The sequence below is a fragment of the Cherax quadricarinatus genome, chromosome 25 (assembly GCF_038502225.1).
Source record: "Cherax quadricarinatus isolate ZL_2023a chromosome 25, ASM3850222v1, whole genome shotgun sequence".
NCBI classification, from domain to species: Eukaryota; Metazoa; Arthropoda; class Malacostraca; order Decapoda; family Parastacidae; genus Cherax; species Cherax quadricarinatus.
The window spans coordinates 11,391,619-11,411,525 of NC_091316.1; the positions used below are offsets into that span (position 1 = coordinate 11,391,619).

The 19,907-nt window shown below is 43.3% G+C and overlaps 1 protein-coding gene across 1 annotated transcript in view; it reads right to left on the reverse strand.

Moving 5' to 3' along the window:
* The window catches only part of LOC138853197 (serine-rich adhesin for platelets-like), a 121,736-nt gene extending 102,156 nt beyond the window's left edge, over positions 1–19,580 (reverse strand). The window contains exon 1 of the mRNA XM_070088640.1: positions 19,492–19,580. The gene's annotated coding sequence lies outside the window, so the exon portion shown is untranslated. The remainder of the gene's footprint in view (positions 1–19,491) is intronic.
* Positions 19,581–19,907: the final 327 nt, after the last annotated feature.

The window sequence follows — 19,907 nt, forward strand, 5'->3', positions numbered from 1 at the left end:
AAAATTACCGACAACATGGTAGGTAAAAGGACACAAGTGCAACTAATGCGACATTTTATTGCAGCAACGTTTCGCTCTCCAGGAGCTCTGTCAAGGCGTTACCGTCATAAACTGGCTGACACCCAAAGTGTTGCATCAACACACTGGTGTTGCATGTACACACTGGTGTTGCATCAACACACTGGTGTTGCATCAACACACTGGTGTTGCATCAACACACTGGTGTTGCATCAACACACTGGTGTTGCATCAACACACTGGTGTTGCATCAACACTCTCCGCACACACAACACCTACCTATCTCCTAGTCTGTATCCCCTATCTGTACTACATCTGTCTTTGCTATCTCTCCACTGTGTAACTGTTGTTCCAGTGGGAACAACAGTTACACAGTGGAAATAACAGTTACACAGTGGAAACAACAGAGGGAGAGGAAGCTACAAGAGGAGAGAGAGGAAGAGGAAGGTACAAGAGGGGAGAGAGGGAGAGGAAGGTACAAGAGGGGAGAAAGGGAGAAGAAAGTACAAGAGGGGAATGAGAGTACAAAAGGGTACAGAAGGAGAGGGCAGTACAAGAGGGGACTTACGGAGAGGGTGAGAGAAGAGAGCAGAGGTGCAGTAACGAGTGGGTGGGGAGAGGGCAAAGATGAAAGGCCGAAGTCAGGCCATTTATGAAGTTTTCCTTTAGTAAGGAAAGCTCTTAAATTCTGGGATACCTGGAGTTGGGGAAGGAGAGGTACCAAGGAGGAGGTAGACGAAGCTCAGAGCCAGTATTGGTAGCCTAGTCAGAGATTTTTTTTTTTTATTATTCGCCGGTATTCTCCCGGCCCGGGTCTTTTCCAAGTAGTGGTGACCCGGCCTTGGCTCCCTATCTGGGGAGTATCTCGAGACGTAAGCCTCTCATGGGAGGAGGAACAAGTACCCCCTCATCTTTGGGACCAATTGTCCCCAGGCCTAGCCACATTCCCCGCCCTCATGGGGCTCGTAGGGAGAAGCTAGGCCTCTGGTCTGCCATCTACCCCACCTCAAAGGGGCTCGTGGGGATGGCAGTCTTATGAGCTGCAGGTGGTAACAAGCTCAGGCCTTCTATCTAGTCAGAGAGGAGAAGGAAGAGTTTCACCCCAGGGAGTGGCAAGATGAGTGTGTGTGTGTGTGTGTGTGTGTGTGTGTGTGTGTGGTACATGTTTTCAACCTCTTGGCATTGTACACCATCAATAATAAGACACTAATCTGACACAACGACACCTTGATATTTGGTACAGAGAAAGTCCTCTGAAACTCCTTCCCTGCAGAAAATCGACCTTCTCTCCTCCTCCTCCTTCACCTTTCCCTCTTCTCCATTCAACCTTCACCAAGACAACAGAGAACTCCTCCATCTCTACTTTCCCATAATGGACGATCTATCATCGGAGTTTTACTTGCGTACAACGCCGCCTATCATTCGTACTTGCGTAACGCGTCACCTCAGCCACACTAGCTTGGGGTATTTTAAAAATATTCTTATAATTAAATTAGAGGTTCTTCAGTAGAAAAACACTTGGTACACAACAAAGCTTTGTTACATGCAACGTTTCGCCCTCGGCAAAGCTGTACCAAGTCGTTCCAGAGGAATGGCAAATTGTACTTGATAAAGACTATTATAAAGACTCGTCCACAGTGTCTTTATCAAGTCATGTCTTTAACAGAGACCTGGTCATGGACCGGGCCGCAGGGGCGTCGACCCCCGGAACACCCTCCAGGTATATTGCTCTCGTACAGTACTTATCTTAAGTACATTCCATGGTACCATACTTATAGTTAGTACCTTCCATGGTACCATACTTATAGTTAGTACCTTCCATGGTACCATACTTATAGTTAGAACCTTCCATGGTACCATACTTATAGTTAGAACCTTCCATGGTACCATACTTATAGTTAGAACCTTCCATGGTACCATACTTATAGTTAGAACCTTCCATGGTACCATACTTATAGTTAGAACCTTCCATGGTACCATACTTATAGTTAGAACCTTCCATGGTACCATACTTATAGTTAGAACCTTCCATGGTACCATACTTATAGTTAGAACCTTCCATGGTACCATACTTATAGTTAGAACCTTCCATGGTACCATACTTATAGTTAGAACCTTCCATGGTACCATACTTATAGTTAGAACCTTCCATGGTACCATACTTATAGTTAGAACCTTCCATGGTACCATACTTATAGTTAGAACCTTCCATGGTACCATACTTATAGTTAGTACCTTCCATGGTACCATACTTATAGTTAGTACCTTCCATGGTACCATACTTATAGTTAGTACCTTCCATGGTACCATACTTATAGTTAGTACCTTCCATGGTACCATACTTATAGTTAGTACCTTCCATGGTACCATACTTATAGTTAGTACCTTCCATGGTACCATACTTATAGTTAGTACCTTCCATGGTACCATACTTATAGTTAGTACCTTCCATGGTACCATACTTATAGTTAGTACCTTCCATGGTACCATACTTATAGTTAGTACCTTCCATGGTACCATACTTATAGTTAGTACCTTCCATGGTACCATACTTATAGTTAGTACCTTCCATGGTACCATACTTATAGTTAGTACCTTCCATGGTACCATACTTATAGTTAGTACCTTCCATGGTACCATACTTATAGTTAGTACCTTCCATGGTACCATACTTATAGTTAGTACCTTCCATGGTACCATACTTATAGTTAGTACCTTCCATGGTACCATACTTATAGTTAGTACCTTCCATGGTACCATACTTATAGTTAGTACCTTCCATGGTACCATACTTATAGTTAGTACCTTCCATGGTACCATACTTATAGTTAGTACCTTCCATGGTACCATACTTATAGTTAGTACCTTCCATGGTACCATACTTATAGTTAGTACCTTCCATGGTACCATACTTATAGTTAGTACCTTCCATGGTACCATACTTATAGTTAGTACCTTCCATGGTACCATACTTATAGTTAGTACCTTCCATGGTACCATACTTATAGTTAGTACCTTCCATGGTACCATACTTATAGTTAGTACCTTCCATGGTACCATACTTATAGTTAGTACCTTCCATGGTACCATACTTGTAGCTAGTACCTTCCATGGTACCATACTTGTAGTTAGTACATGGTACCATACTTGTAGCTAGTACCTTCCATGGTACCATACTTGTAGTTAGTACCTTCCATGGTACCATACTTGTAGTTAGTACCTTCCATGGTACCATACTTGTAGTTAGTACCTTCCATGGTACCATACTTGTAGTTAGTACCTTCCATGGTACCATACTTGTAGTTAGTACCTTCCATGGTACCATACTTGTAGTTAGTACCTTCCATGGTACCATACTTGTAGTTAGTACCTTCCATGGTACCATACTTGTAGTTAGTACCTTCCATGGTACCATACTTGTAGTTAGTACCTTCCATGGTACCATACTTGCAGTTAGTACCTTCCATGGTACCATACTTGCAGTTAGTACCTTCCACGGTACCATACTTGCAGTTAGTACCTTCCACGGTACCATACTTGCAGTTAGTACCTTCCACGGTACCATACTTGTAGTTAGTACCCTTCATGGTACCATACTTGTAGTTAGTACCTTCCACGGTACCATACCTGTAGTTAGTACCTTCCATGGTACCATACTCGTAGTACCTTCCATGGCACCATACTCGTAGCAATTATCTTCCATGGTACCATACTTGTAGTTAGTAACTTACATGTTACCATAACTATTAACAGTACCTTCCATGGTACCATACCTGTTAACGACAAGTATGGTACCATGGCAGGTGTTAACACCTGCCATCCCATACAATAGTTGTTTATACTGTGCCATTTCATGCTTCCATTACTTGTATATTAAACTTCAATCTCCGGTGTGACGCAGCTGTTCATCACCTTCCCCTCCGGTGTGACGCAGCTGTTCATCACCTTCCCCTCCGGTGTGACGCAGCTGTTCATCACCTTCCCCTCCGGTGTGACGCAGCTGTTCATCACCTTCCCCTCCGGTGTGACGCAGCTGTTCATCACCTTCCCCTCCGGTGTGACGCAGCTGTTCATCACCTTCCCCTCCGGTGTGACGCAGCTGTTCATCACCTTCCCCTCCGGTGTGACGCAGCTGTTCATCACCTTCCCCTCCGGTGTGAGGCAGCTGTTCATCACCTTCCCCTCCGGTGTGACGCAGCTGTTCATCACCTTCCCCTCTGGTGTGACGCAGCTGTTCATCACCTTCCCCTCCGGTGTGACGCAGCTGTTCATCACCTTCCCCTCCGGTGTGACGCAGCTGTTCATCACTAAACACGAGAACGAACGCCAAAGTTTAAATAGGAGGAATTTCAATTTAGTTAATTCCCTATTTAGCATGTTCCCCCTCTTCCCACCGGTCTCTCCTCTCCCCAGTTTCTCTCCCCTACCAGAGTAATGTATGGGTACCTAACTCTCTCCTTGCCCTCCCGGACCAGTTCCACCACTAACCTCCCATACCCGACACCTAAATTCTTCCATTAAACTTCATCGAAAATAAAAAAAAATATAAGGAAAAGGGAAATAATGAATACGACACTTTTACGAGTTAATGAGACTGAGTGTGTGTGTGTGGGGGGGACGAGTGTGTGTGGGAGTGGGTGTATGGGAGTGGGCGTGTGTGGGGGAGTGGGTGGGGGAGGTGTGTGTGTGTGTGTGTGTGTGTGTGTATGTATGTATGGGGGGGAGTGGGTGTATGTGGGGGAGTGGGTGTATGTGGGGGAGTGGGTGTATGTGGGGGAGTGGGTGTATGTGGGGGAGTGGGTGTATGTGGGGGAGTTAGTGTATGTGGGGGAGTGGGTGTATGTGGGGGAGTGGGTGTATGTGGGGAATGGGAGTGTGTGGAGGAGTAGGAGTGGGTGTGTTTGGGGAACTGGGTGTGTGTGGAGGAAGTGACTGTGTGAGTGAGGAAGTGGATGCGTGTGTGAAAAAGTGGATGTGTGTAAGGGGGAAGAGTGGATGTGTGTGACTGAAGGGGAAGCGAACGAAAATGAGACTAAAGACCGACAAGAGAAGAAGGACGGTGAGAATGTCGAGGGAACTGAAAAATGGGAGAAGTGAACGCTGAAAGATGTACTGTCGCGAAAGCGAAATAACTACTGAAAAATTGGATTGTGGGAGTTGAGGGACCGCAAGAAGGTGAGAAGGTGAGGGATTGCAAGAGAGATGTCTGTCATAAATTGAGATGCTGTGAGAGTGTGTCAGCAGCCTGAGAAAACAGCCTGTGAGAAACAATGTCAGGAGCCTGAGAGCACAACCTGTGAGAGATAATGTCAGCAGTCTGAGAACACAGCCTGTGAGAATATCAGCAGCCTGAGAACATAGACTGTGCGTAACAATGTCAGTAGCCTGAGAAAACAGCCTGTGAAAGAGAATGTCAGTGATCTGAGAACACAGCCTGTGAGAATGTCAGCAGCCTGAGAAAACAGCCCGAGAACACAGCCTGTGAGAATGTCATCAGCCTGAGAACACAGCGTCAGGAGCCTGAGAACACAGCCTGTGAGAGAATGTCAGGAACCTGAGAACACAGGCTGTGAGAGACAATGTCAGCAGCCTGAGAACATAGCCTGTGAGAACCAAGTTATCGCACCAGAAATTGACTGAGAAATCTGATGTCGAAGGAGATTTTTACAATGAATAAACAGAGCACAGCAAATAAAAAAAAAGAGTGGAAGATAAAGTCCGGAGAGTAAGGTGAGGGACCAGTGATAAAGCAGGAACAAGAAGGGGAAGAAAAAGACATAACCTCATCAATGTATGGGAAGAGAGACTAGAAGAGCTAGCACCCTGAATACCGCACATACCTCATAATAACTGTATGTGGGACACAATGGTATACCTTTGAAGAGTTTCGAGAGTTTAACTACTCTCTCAGTATCAGTATGTGGGACACAGTGATATCAGGGACACAATGGTATCAGTATGTGGGGCACAATGGTATCAGAATGTGGGGCACAAAATTGATTTGAGCAGATTAATCTTCATACGCTTTTAAGATAAGATTAAAGTGAATCGACAGTTTTAATAAATTATACCACATCTTACACAAATTAAAGCACATACACACGCAGTCACGTAAAGGGTGTCTATAGAGGTGTCTGTGAGAAACGGTACCTAACTAACGCAACGAAGAGTTCTTTAAAACACGATGAGCAGAAAGCAGGAAACTGAGGAGTAAACAGGGTCCATACAACACAAAACCAACGTTGTGCTCTAGCTTCAGCATCGCTTTTTCCACGGTCTGGAATTATAGTAAAAACCCCCACAATGCCATAGCAGTAGAGGCTGCAAGAGAATGGAGGGAGGATTGGAGGGTGGGTGGCATGTAGGGACGGGGGTAGAAAGTGTGACGATGAGAGAGAGGAAACCCCTCATTATCTGATCTCAGTGAGACGATGGATCAAGTCCCATGTTGTTAGAAACCCCTCATCATCTGATCTCAGTGAGACGATGGATCAAGTCCCATGTTGTTAGAAACCCCTCATCATCTGATCTCAGTGAGACGATGGATCAAGTCCCATGTTGTTATGAGTAAGAGATGGCGCTCTGGTCAAGTCCCATGTTGTGACAAGATAAACAATGCTGTTCAGAACGTTGCGAAAATAGGAAAGTCTCCCCCTAGTTGAACTTAAATATTTTTTTTCGATTTTTTTCTTTCTCATTTACATTCTATTAAAATTCTCTACCATCCTGTAAGAAAATATTTGATTGGCACACACACACAAAACCCACATAAAAAAATGCCAATTATCCCACTGGAATAAAAAATATTTTCTTACAGAACTGTAGAGTTTTAATAGAATGTAAATGAGAAAAATACGCGAAAAAAAAGATGTAACAGATATCAGAGATGCCAACTACACATAACAAAATAGACAACAAAAATAAAGCACAATATCACAACAGTATCACCACAATAATAACTCACCATCAAAAGTACAACGAAAGCATAACTACCATAACACAACAGTAACCCCACAAACATTGCACTACAAAAATAACAACAACAACAGCACTGCAACAAAAATACCACCGCAATATAACACTTGCAAAACGCCAATACAAAAGTATTGCACTAACAGCACTATAAGAAAAACGACCAAACAATAACACCATTTCAGTGAGAGCTTCAGGACCCCCGCCTAGCGGACTCCAACCCAGGAGAACACGTAACACCGAAAAGCGACTTAGGTTCTATAGTCTTCCCTCAGGATCTCCGCCGAGAGGACCCCTAAACCGCAGCAAGCACGGAACACCGAGCCAAGGCAAAGTCTAGCTAATTTTCCATTTTAAAACATATAAGAGCTCTGCCGAGGGAATGAACGTCTGTTACTATCTACAGAACCATCTGGGATTCCAACTGGGGTCTGTCAAGCGACAGTCCACTGCCGCGACACTGGGTCGTCCTCTTTTCGGATCGAACCTAACGAATCTAACCTAACCCTCCCTATAATAGGGTGATGCAATTTAACCTTGCTGCGTTATCGGTAGATATAGAACTGTCGCGTCTTACTGTCTCCTGTGATTGATCATACGTGCTGTATGATAAAATAAATTGCGTTTGTTATAATAAGGTTAGGCAAGTTTTCTAAGGTTCTTTTGGTACAAAATTTTTACATTAATAATTTTTAATTTAGGACCAAAATCGACTTAGAAACCTTAACTAACCTCCCTTAAACTTGCTTATTTTTCTTTTAGCTAAATATAATATAAATTTATTTACTATTACTTAAAATCAATAATACATATTGTTTTCATAATATTCAGATCGATTTCCGAAGATTTACGGCAAAAATAAATTTTCATTCGGCAAAGTGTACCCTTGCCAAATAAACTAAACTGGACGATTCGGCTTAATAGGCACGAAATATATATATAAAATTGTGTGGGCGGGTGAGAGGGGTGTGAGAGAAAGAGAGAAGAGAAGAGAAGAGAAGAGAAGAGAAGAGAAGAGAAAGAGAGAGAGAGAGAGAGAGAGAGAGAGAGAGAGAGAGAGAGAGAGAGAGAGAGAGAGAGAGAGAGAGAGAGAGATTACGACAGTACCAAGCAACACAACTGTTGCTACACACACTATACGAGGCTTCATGGACTGCATATCATAATATTCTTAAGTGAAGTGAAACGTCTAATGCTATCTCGGGAGAATACTGAATTTGTCTGGGCTACTTAGAGATGGTATTTATAAAAATCTAATGGATTCCGACCATCATTACATAGAGAGAATTATAACATACAGTGTAGAGGGGAGCCTAGTTTGATTAAACTAAAATTACAATCATTAAAACATAAAGAGTAAAGAGCGTTGTTGAGGGAACCGCGAGTACCAAGGCATATGGGGTTGAAGTGTTGCAATACGGGGATAACTTTCTCAGATCGCGCAGCGACTGAAATATATCTAGTTTTATTTAATCTATGTGAAGCACAAGACGCATTAGTCTCGTCATCTTCCTTTGTTAATACTGAGGCAAGATACCCCACAACCTCACCAGCTCCACCACAACCTCAACACCTCCACCACAACCTCAACAGCTCCTCATCAACATCGTAAGCTCCCCAACAACCTCAGCAGCGGACTCTTACTGTTCGAATCCAAAAAATATATTACTTTATGGATAATTATGTAAGTAAAGCTTAACACTGGTAAGACGAACATAGTGAAGACCAACGTATAAACACTTCTCTTTCTGTCTCTTTCTCTCTCTCATATATTAAATACTAAAGTCATGAAATGTGTGTGTGTGTGTGTGTGTGTGTGTGTGTGTGTGTGTGTGTGTGTGTGTGTGTGTGTGTGTGTGTGTGTGTGTGTGCGCGCGCCTCTGGTGCTAGCCATGTGAGGAGCCATAATAACAGAAAATACAGTATAATGTTTTCAAGGAAAAAATCTCAGGTTTTGTCCTTGGAGCAGACGGAGAATTTTATCCTACCACTCTAGTTTTTTTTTTTATTTAAAATTCTTCGAATTCTGGGAGAAAAAAAAACAGGAAGTGAAAGCCTCCCTGCCTGAGTCAAGGTGGAAAAATTCTGACCACAATCTTAGCTCCTGTATTTCTTTGTAACTAAAACTTTATATTTCATTGTTATATATCCCCCTCCGACAAGTTTATCATAAATATTACTAGTGTATATATCTATATATCATTACGCCAATCACTTGCGTTATCATCCGGCGTCTCGTTAGATCAGTTTTAACGATATTTAATTGCAATGTATAATTTATCTTCCCATTTAGATCACTTTCTGGTCAGAATGAATGTGCTAAATGCACTCTTACCTGGGGCGCTTGCTTCATGACTTTAGTATTATAAAATTATTATAATCATAACTACAATATTTAAAGGGGGTGGACGGTTAAGCCAGCGGAAGGCCTTGGTCAGATGACCAAAAGCTCCTGTTGCGGATTATCATATGAACCCGCGTTAGGAAACACTTGTCCTATTTCCTGACAAACCTTACCTAACCTAAGCTTCCTTCATGAGTACAGTTCATTGTTATGCTCAATTCTACTCATTTATTTATAGCCAGAAAGCGGAACTCATTCTATATAACTAATGTAACGTAACCTTATTCTAATCTAACCGTAATCTAGCCTAACAAAGTCTAACCTAATCTAACTTAACTAATCTAACTTAACCTAATTTAACGTAACCTCATTTAACCCATCCTATTCTAACCAAAAATGACTTAACCGAGTGTAACTTACTGTAATAAAATCTAACTTAACCTAATTTAACCTAATTCAATCTAAATAAACTAATATAACCTAGCCTTACTAAAATTGATGTATTATAAATTACGCTATTCCTTCCTATATTATTTAAGGTCAGCCTAAATATATTTTACATAGTATTACAAATCAGTGAAATAAAATAACTTCGTTATCATCGCACTGATTCTCTTGCTAGGTTAGGTTAGGTTTGTCAGGAAACAGGACAAGTGTTTCCAGACGCGGGTCTCAGTCACATGATGAAGCTCTTGGTCATCTGATCGAGGTCTACCATTGGCTTACCGGTCCACCCCTTGAAAAATCCTGGTGAGAATTATAATCTGTATTATTTGTTACAGCAAAAAATGTATGTACGCTCACTCTGCTTGGGAAAACTGTACTTGATCTACTGGATAAGTCTGCAAGTTGTGGCTTATATATAAAGCCCCGCAATTGTATGCGCTCCCAACCCTCACCAGGGACAGCAGGCGGTGGTCAGAGATCCTCAGTGAAGAGTCAATATGCCAGAATTCATATGACACGAGGTTGTCACAGCATGCCACAAAGCTGTCATCAAATGCCATGAGGCTGTCATCACATGCCACGAGGCTGTCATTACATACCACGAGGCTGTCATCACATACCACGAGGCTATCACAGCATACCACGAGATTCGTAGCATACCACGAGGCTATCACAGCATGCCATGAGGCTGTCATCACATACCACGAGGCTGTCATCACACACCACGAGGTTGTCACCACATGCCACGAGGCTGTCACAGCATGCCACTACACTACTATGGGTGGAGCACATCCACAAGAACACGCCTGGTAAAACACCGAGCCACACTCCCTGCTTGAGGGCCCATCACGCCATGTTTGTATACACACAGATCCACCCATGGTAATCATGCGCTCTTACTAAATTTCTATTGCTAATTCTGCAAGGTTCATTTTGAAAATTCGCATAATAATTCTCAGTTTTTCAAGTGTACTAAAAGAAAATAACATTACTCGCCACTGGTGTGCAGAAGTGATAGAAATATTTTCAAATATTATGCTAGTCTGTATGACGACGACGACGACGACGACGACGACGACGACGACGATAAGGAAGAGAAGCAGCAGCAGCAGAATGGAGAGGAGAAAAGGAAGAGGACCAAGAAGAGTAAGTGCAAGAGGAGCAGCAGGAGAAGAGGAACAAAAGTAATAGGAGGAGCAAGAGCAGGAGCAGCAGCAGGACCACCAGTAGAAACAGGAAGAGTCGCAGCAGCAGTATATGAAGCGCGCGCTAAACCCTTTTGGGCCATTTAGCACAAAGAGACTCCATCCATCGTCGAAAATCTTTCGTGAAAGACAGATACAGAGACAGACAGACAGACAGACACACACACACAAAACAGGCCTAGTGTCTAATCGACATGTGCCTAGGACAAAAAAAATGGTAACTAACACACACACACACACACACACACACACACACACACACACACACACACAGCTTTAAGCAGAGGTATGATAAAGTTAACGGTTCAGGGAGAGTGACCTAGTAGCGACCAGTGAAGAGGCGGGACAAGGAGCTTGGACTCGACCCCTGCAACCTCAACTAGGTGAGTACAAGTACGTACACACACACACTCGCAAATACAACAGGCCTAGTGTCTAATCGACATGTGCCTAGGACAAAATGGTAAACACACACGCACGCGCGCGCACACGCACACGCACACACACACACACACACACACACACACACACACACACACACACACACACACACACACACACACACACAAGGGTGGGAGTCAGGTCACAAGAGGTTGTGGACACAAGCGACAACTGAGAATCTACATTACACTCCAATCACAAGCCACCTACTTTTCAGACACATAATAAACCCACACATAATTCGACACATAATTACACACACACACACACACACACACACACACACACACACACACACACACACACACACGCACACACACACACACATACACACCCACATACACACACACACACCCACATACACACATACATACACACACACACACATACACACACACACACACACTAAGTGCGGTAAGTCCCAGGAGGTTGGGGGTCAGGTCACAAGAAGGTGTGGGCAGCCAAGGACCACTGAGACTTACCTTATACGCACAAGCCACCTACCTTTCAGTACATAATAAACCCACACACAATTCCACACACAATTACACAAAATTACACACTCACACACACACACACACACACACACACATACATACATACATACACATATCCAGACACACACACTCCCCCCTCACCACCGACACCTCACTACTTCCCCTGATCCCTCCCCTCCCTCGATCACCCTCCCCTCCCCCGTTCACCCTAAACCCTCCCCACCCCTCCCCACTCAGCTCCCACATAGCCACAGTTCCTCCACTACTTCCCCCCCACACTCTGACACACACACTACTAACCTAACATACAGAACTACATAGGTTTCCCACTCTGAGGCAATCAGGATAAAACAAAAATGGGTTGCCAGAGAGCAACAAGAAAAACCAAGGGACAAGAGGAGGAAAATGCAAAGGAAGATTGGGCAGCAGAGCTCATAAAAAGGGATCATGAATGGGAAAAGAAACTAGAAGAACTTAGCATGAGAATGGAAGAGAGGATAGATATGGAAAGCAGGAAGTGGGAGGTGCATGTCAAAGCAGCAGAAGCTAGGATACAGAGTTTAGAAGAGGAATTGAAAAATCTGAAACAGCCTAAAGAACTAAAGAACATTTTGGGATTGACAACAGAGACTGCTACCTCAGCCACAAATAAGGGGACTGTAGGGAAAGAAGGGGCACAACTGCATGGAGATGCTCTATCAGAGGAGACTGTAGCAAATGAAAGAGCTAAGCTTTATGTGGAGGCCCTAACAGACAACAACAGAGCCCAAGGAAAGCCGAGAAGGGAAAATGACAGGCCACTGAGCCCAAGTACATTAGCCAGTGAAACTGATGAAAGGAAAGCTGCAGTGGAGGAAACCAAATTAAATGAGGGGATACACAGGGATATGCAGTGGGAGAATGAAAGGGTGAGGTCAGTCTTTGTGTATGGGCTCCAGGAAGTCGAAGGGGAAACATATGAAGCAAGAAAACAAGGGGAAAAAAAAGCAATTGAAAGCATCATGAAAGCAATAGAAGACGATATGACCCAGCTGGAAAATTTTCGGAGAATAGGGGGGTTTGTAAAAAAAAGAACCCGGCCAGTGAGAGTGACCTTCAAGGCAGAAGCGACTCGGACCAGGATCCTGCAGGAGAAAGCACGATTAAGGGACATGACGGCATACAGGAGGGTGTATCTCGACCGCGACAGAACACAAGAAGAAAGGAAGAAACAGAGAGATGGTACAAAGGCGAAAGGAGGAAAGAGAGGGGATGGAGAAGACAGACAGGAGATCCCAGACCCAGGAAGAAGATCAAATACAGCCTCCCTCACAACTTTCTATAGAAGCATCCCAACCAGGTCAACCCCAGTGCAACCAAACACTCTAAATCAAAACACCCATGCCACATCCAATGCCCCCACCCACTACATTACAAACTTCACCCCCACAGCAACAACCCATAGTTCCTTACCAGGTCTCCCACTTCCCCAACCCCAATATACTTCCCAGACCACAGTCTTAGAAAAGAAGTTGAAGGTGTGGTATACAAATGCAGATGGAATAACAAACAAGTATGAGGAGTGGCACGAAAGAATCAAAGAGACATCCCCAGACATAATAGCACTCACAGAAACAAAACTCACCAGAATAATAACAGATTCAATCTTTCCATCCGGATATCAAATCTTCAGGAAAGACAGAGGGAGGAGGAGTTGCACTGCTCATTAAAAACCAGTGGGGTTTTGAGAAAATGGAAGGAATGGATGGCATGGGCGAAAGAGACTACTTAGTAGGAACAATCCAGTCTGAGGGACATAAGGTGATAATTGCAGTAATGTACAACCCACCACAGAACTGCAGGAGGCCAAGAGAAGAATACGATGAGAGCAACAGAGCAATGATCAACACACTAGCCGAGGTGGCCAGGAGAGCACACATGGGGGGAGCAAAGTTACTAGTTATGGGTGATTTCAATCACAAGGAGATTGACTGGGAAAACCTGGAGCCCCATGGGGGTCCCGAAACATGGAGAGCCAAGATGATGGATGTGGTACTGGAGAACCTCATGCATCAACATGTTAGAGACACTACCAGAGAGAGAGGAGAGGATGAACCAGCAAGGTTGGACCTTGTATTCACCATGAGTAGTTCGGACATCGAGGGTATCATGTATGAAAGGCCCCTGGGAGCTAGTGATCATGTGGTTCTGTGCTTCGACTACATAGTTGAGCTCCAAGTGGAGAGAGTAGCAGGAATAGGCTGGGAAAACCAAACTACAAAAGGGGGAACTACTCAGGCATGAGGAACTTCCTTCAAGACATTCAGTGGGAGAGGGAACTGACAGGAAAACCAGTACAAGAAATGATGGACTATGTAGCAACAAAATGCAAGGAGGCAGAGGAGAGGTTTGTTCCCAAGGGAAACAGAAATAATGGGAAGAACAGAACGAGTCCTTGGTTCACCCAAAGGTGTAGGGAGGCAAAAACTAGGTGTACTAGAGAATGGAAAAGGTACAGAAGACAGAGAACTCAGGAAAATAAAGAAATCAGCCGAAGAGCCAGAAACGAATATGCACAGATAAGAAGGGAGGCTCAGAGACAATATGAAAATGACATAGCATCAAAAGTAAAGACTGACCCGAAGCTGTTGTACAGCCACATCAGGAGGAAAACAACAGTCAAGGACCAGGTAATCAGACTGAGGAAGGGTGATGGGGAATTCACAAGAAACGACCGAGAGGTATGTCAGGAGCTCAACACAAGATTTAAAGAGGTATTTACAGTGGAAACCAGTAGGACTCCAAGAAATCAGAACAGGGGGGCACACCAGCAAGTGCTGGATGAGGTACATATAACCAAGGAGGAGGTGAAGAAGCTGCTATGCGAACTTGACACCTCAAAGGCGGTGGGACCAGACAACATCTCTCCATGGGTCCTTAAAGAGGGAGCAGAGATATTGTGTGAGCCATTAACAAAGATCTTCAACACATCATTTGAAACTGGGCAATTCCCTGAGGTATGGAAAATGGCAAATGTAGTCCCAATTTTTAAAAAGGGAGACAGACATAAGGCACTAAACTACAGACCTGTATCACTAACGTGTATAGTATGCAAGGTCATGGAGAAGATCATCAGGAGGAGAGTGGTGGGGCACCTGGAAAGAAACAAGTGTATAATTGACAACCAGCACGGTTTCAGGGAAGGAAAATCCTGTGTCACAAACCTACTAGAGTTTTATGACAAGGTGACAGAAGTAAGACAAGAGAGAGAGGGGTGGATCGACTGCGTATTTTTGGAAGGCAAGAAGGCTTTCGACACAGTTCCTCACAAGAGGTTACTGCAAAAGCTAGAGGACCAGGCACACATAACAGGAAAGGCACTGCAATGGATCAGAGAATATCTGACAGGGAGGCAACAACGAGTCATGGTACGCGACGAGGTGTCAGAGTGGGCGCCTGTGACAAGCGGGGTTCCACAGGGGTCAGTCCTAGGACCTGTGCTGTTCCTGGTATACGTGAACGACATAACGGAAGGGATAGACTCAGAAGTGTCCTTGTTTGCAGACGATGTGAAGTTAATGAGAAGAATCGAATCGGACGAGGATCAGGCAGGACTACAAAGAGATCTGGACAGGCTACAAGCCTGGTCCAGCAACTGGCTCCTTGAATTTAACCCTGCCAAATGCAAAGTCATGAAGATTGGGGAAGGGCAAAGAAGACCGCAGACACAATATAGTTTAGATGGCCAAAGACTGCAAACCTCACTCAAGGAAAAAGATCTGGGGGTGAGTATAACACCGAGCATATCTCCTGAGGCGCACATCAATCAGATAACTGCTGCAGCATACGGGCGCCTGGCAAACCTACGGATAGCGTTCCGATACCTCAGTAAGGATTCGTTTAAGACTGTACACCATCTACGTCAGGCCCATACGGGAGTATGCAGCACCAGTTTGGAATCCACACCTAGTCAAGCACGTCAAGAAATTAGAGAAAGTGCAAAGGTTTGCAACAAGACTAGTCCCAGAGCTAAAGGGATTGTCCTATGAAGAAAGGTTGAGGGAAATCGGCCTGACGACACTGGAGGCCAGGAGGGTCAGGGGAGACATGATAACGACATATAAAATACTGCGCGGAATAGACGAGGTGGACAAAGACGGGATGTTCCAGAGATGGGACACAGACACAAGAGGTCACAATTGGAAGTTGAAGACTCAGATGAATCAAAGGGATGTTAGGAAGTATTTCTTCAGTCATAGAGTAGTCAGGCCATGGAATAGCCTAGAAAGTGATGTGGTGGAGGCAGGAACCATACATAGTTTTAAGGCGAGGTATGATAAGAGCTCATGGGGCAGGGAGAGAGAGGACCTAGTAGCAATCAGCGAAGAGGCGGGGCCAGGAGCTGTGACTCGACCCCTGCAACCACAAATAGGTGAGTACAAATAGGTGAGTACACAAACACACACAACGTAACTTACAACCAACGTTGTAAGCCTCATACGGAGAGACGAGAGTATTACCCATCAGTACTGATAAATTCAAGTTCGTCTCAAAGCAAAACACCCCTGGGCAATCAATGTCTTCTTGCCCGGGGGTAAGAAGACCCGGGGTATTTTGGGGCATGAAGACCTTGATTGCCCAGGGGCAATCAAAGTGGTGCCCAGGGTAGTCAAGGTCGTGTCCCGAGCCCTCGTTACCACACAACAAGTCTTAACACACCGATACTTATTATTAATGGACGTCCTTCAGCCGCTTTGTGCGCAGTCACTGTCAAACTTCTGCGCACTTGTAAGTAGTGACCACTCACAGACTACCTCACTTCTTCCTTAATATACATACATCAATGATATATATATATATATATATATATATATATATATATATATATATATATATATATATATATATATATATATATATTCTCTCCTTCCACAGGGCCCACTAAAGTCACCCTGATTATTAATTCACTAATAAATAAATCAGAAAATTTAACTCACGTTCCACCACTACTGCTGCAACGAGCGTCTCATGTCCTCTCACCCACCATTACACTAATCTAACAAATCACTAGAAACCAGCACTTTCCCGTCATTACCCAAGATAGCAAGGGCTACTCCAATACACAAAAGTGGAGACCCAACAGATGTAAACAACTATAGGCCATTATCAAACTTGCCTTTGCTATCCAAAATCTTCGAGAAACTTACAGAAAAAGAGATTATATTCCTTTATAACAACAAAGTATTCTCAATCCCTGCCAGTTTGGCTTCAGGAGAAACGAAAATACAAATGGCGCTGTTACAAAAATGCTAGACCTACTTTACACAACAACTGAAAAAAATGAGTATCCACTAGGACGTTTTTTTGGACCCATTCAAACCTGTAATTCTTTAAACAATTCAACTTGATAAGAGCCATATATACATAGCATGTACTAATAGGATATTCAATTCTCCTGTAGTCACTGTAACTATTAAATTTTTATTTACAGCCACCTATAAGACTAAGTAAAACAACTCAATCTGTTACTGCCTTATTATTCTTAAGTTAATCTTAAGTTTGAGTTAAGTTAGTCTTAAGTCTGCGTGAAATGCTCTGCATATTAAGGGGCTTTCCGCAGGCACACCTAAATATCATTCACGTCTTTACAAACTTTGTATCATGCTGAAATAAAGTATCTTATCTTATCTTACCTACCACCCACAATGGCCTACATGTAAACTCACTCACGTTAACTTCGTAAGCATGTACCTATAAAGCCAATTCTTTACTATAAGAAATAAACATGCATAAAATCTGTCTGAAGAGATAACTGAAGGTATCTTCTTCTAAAGATATATAAAAGCGTTTTCCACACATTTAGCATGGATGAAATAAATAATCATTAAAAATAATAAATATATTAATAAATAATAACTAATTAACAGTAATAATAATTAATAATAATTCTTTTCTTTCTTTTTGGGTGGGAAACAACCGATGTGTTAAAATAAATATTATTATTCCTTATCCTAGAAACACACATTAAACTGAAGTATTTTAGAAAACTTTTTTTTCGCTTTAAGATAAATCAGAGTCCAGGGCACAGCGTTGTTCTGAAACCCACGCCACTCATACCTCCTTACCCACACCACTAATACCCTACACGAACACACTCACGTCACTAATACATCTACCCAAATCCATACCACTCACACCACGCCCACGCCACTAACAGCACTCTACATACACATACACGCCACCAAGACCTTACCCACACCACTAATACCACTACTCATATCCACGCCACTCACACGCCTACACGATCTCCAAGGATCATTTCTCGTGTCCATGCAGTTCTTAATATTATGTAAATGAGTTATCCAGAGTGATTACCATGTGTTGTTTCCAGACGAGGCGAAATGAAAGAGGAGAAATATAAGATTAGGATAAATGAAACTGGTAGACGCTTACCAACAACAAGAAGCCGAGGATAAGTTACAGGAACAGTCCAGAAAGTTACAAGAACATTCCGGAAAGTTATAAAGACAGCCCAGTAAGTTACAAGTTAGAAGAATAGTACAGAAAGTTACAGGAAGTTCAACTGTAATAAATGCCAGATTGTTAAGAAGGAAGGGGGATAAAGGTGGCTAGCCGTAAAACAAACAAACACACACACACACACACACACACACACACACACACACACACACACACACACACACACACACGATGTTTCAGAGATGGGACACAGCAACAAGGGGTCACAATTGGAAGTTGACTCAGAGGAGTCAAAGAGTTGTTAGGAAGTATTTCTTCAGTTATACAGTTGTCAGGAAGTGGAATAGTCTGGAAAGTGACGTAGTGGAGGCAGGATCCATACATAGTTTTAAAACGAGGTTTGATAAAGCTCATGGAGCAGGGAGAGGACCTAGTAGCGACTAGTAAAGAGGCGAGGCCAGGAGCTATGAATCCATCCCTAACATCACAATTAGACGAGTACACACACACAAACAAAACACTACACCCAGGCCAAGTGTCTATCGCCAAATGCCTTTGAGAACCAGTAACTAACACACACATACACACACACACACATTTTCAAAATGAAAATAATTCGAAGGTCGGAGTGAAATATCTGAAAAAGTCAGTACTACATGTGGACTTAATAACGCTTCAGATGACTTGACAGATTTCCCTACTGGATTCCCGTGGATCGTTTTATATTAATCTTACGTGAAAATATTGTGTCCACACCTAGTTACTCCCTGAAACAAACTAATCCGTAACAAATTCAGCGAGTTGGAATAATTAATGAATATAGTTTGAACGAAAACAGCTGTTTTAATTACCACTTTGTTTTTAAACAACACCAATTAAAAGTTTCTGGTAAAAAAAAATCCACTTTCCTCAATTATGTTCATCATAAATCAAAACACCAAACTGGAATGCTATATTTTGCACTGGAAAAAAAAAAAACACCGTATCTGCCAGCCAGGCTGAGTCTATCATGTTTAACCTAAATATAAACACCAAACTGTAAACACAGTTTACAGTGGCAGGAAAACAGTGTGGAAGCGAGAAATAAGCTCAGTATTATGACACTGACACACGGGGATCAGTTGATAACCGCGACCACTAGTGGACAAACAGCCAGGCGCGCACACAAACGCGTCCACGCTCACACCCCAGCCACCGACCACACACTGGAGACCACTCCTCCACCCCCAACCAACCTACTGATGTGATGCTGTGTCCAGGCGCGAGCGCGCTTGTATAGTGTATAAGTATAGGCATGTGTGTGTACTCACCTAATTGTGGTTGCAGCGGTCGATTCATAGAGGTCTGTATGTGTGAACTCACCTAATTGTGGTTGAAGGGTTTTGTGTGTGTGTGTGTGTGTGTGTGTGTGTGTGTGTGTGTGTGTGTGTGTGTGTGTGTGTGTGTGTGTGTGTGTGTGTGTGTGTGTGTGTTTAACATAACTGGATACACCAACAATGTGCTACTACTCTATTCTTTATGTAA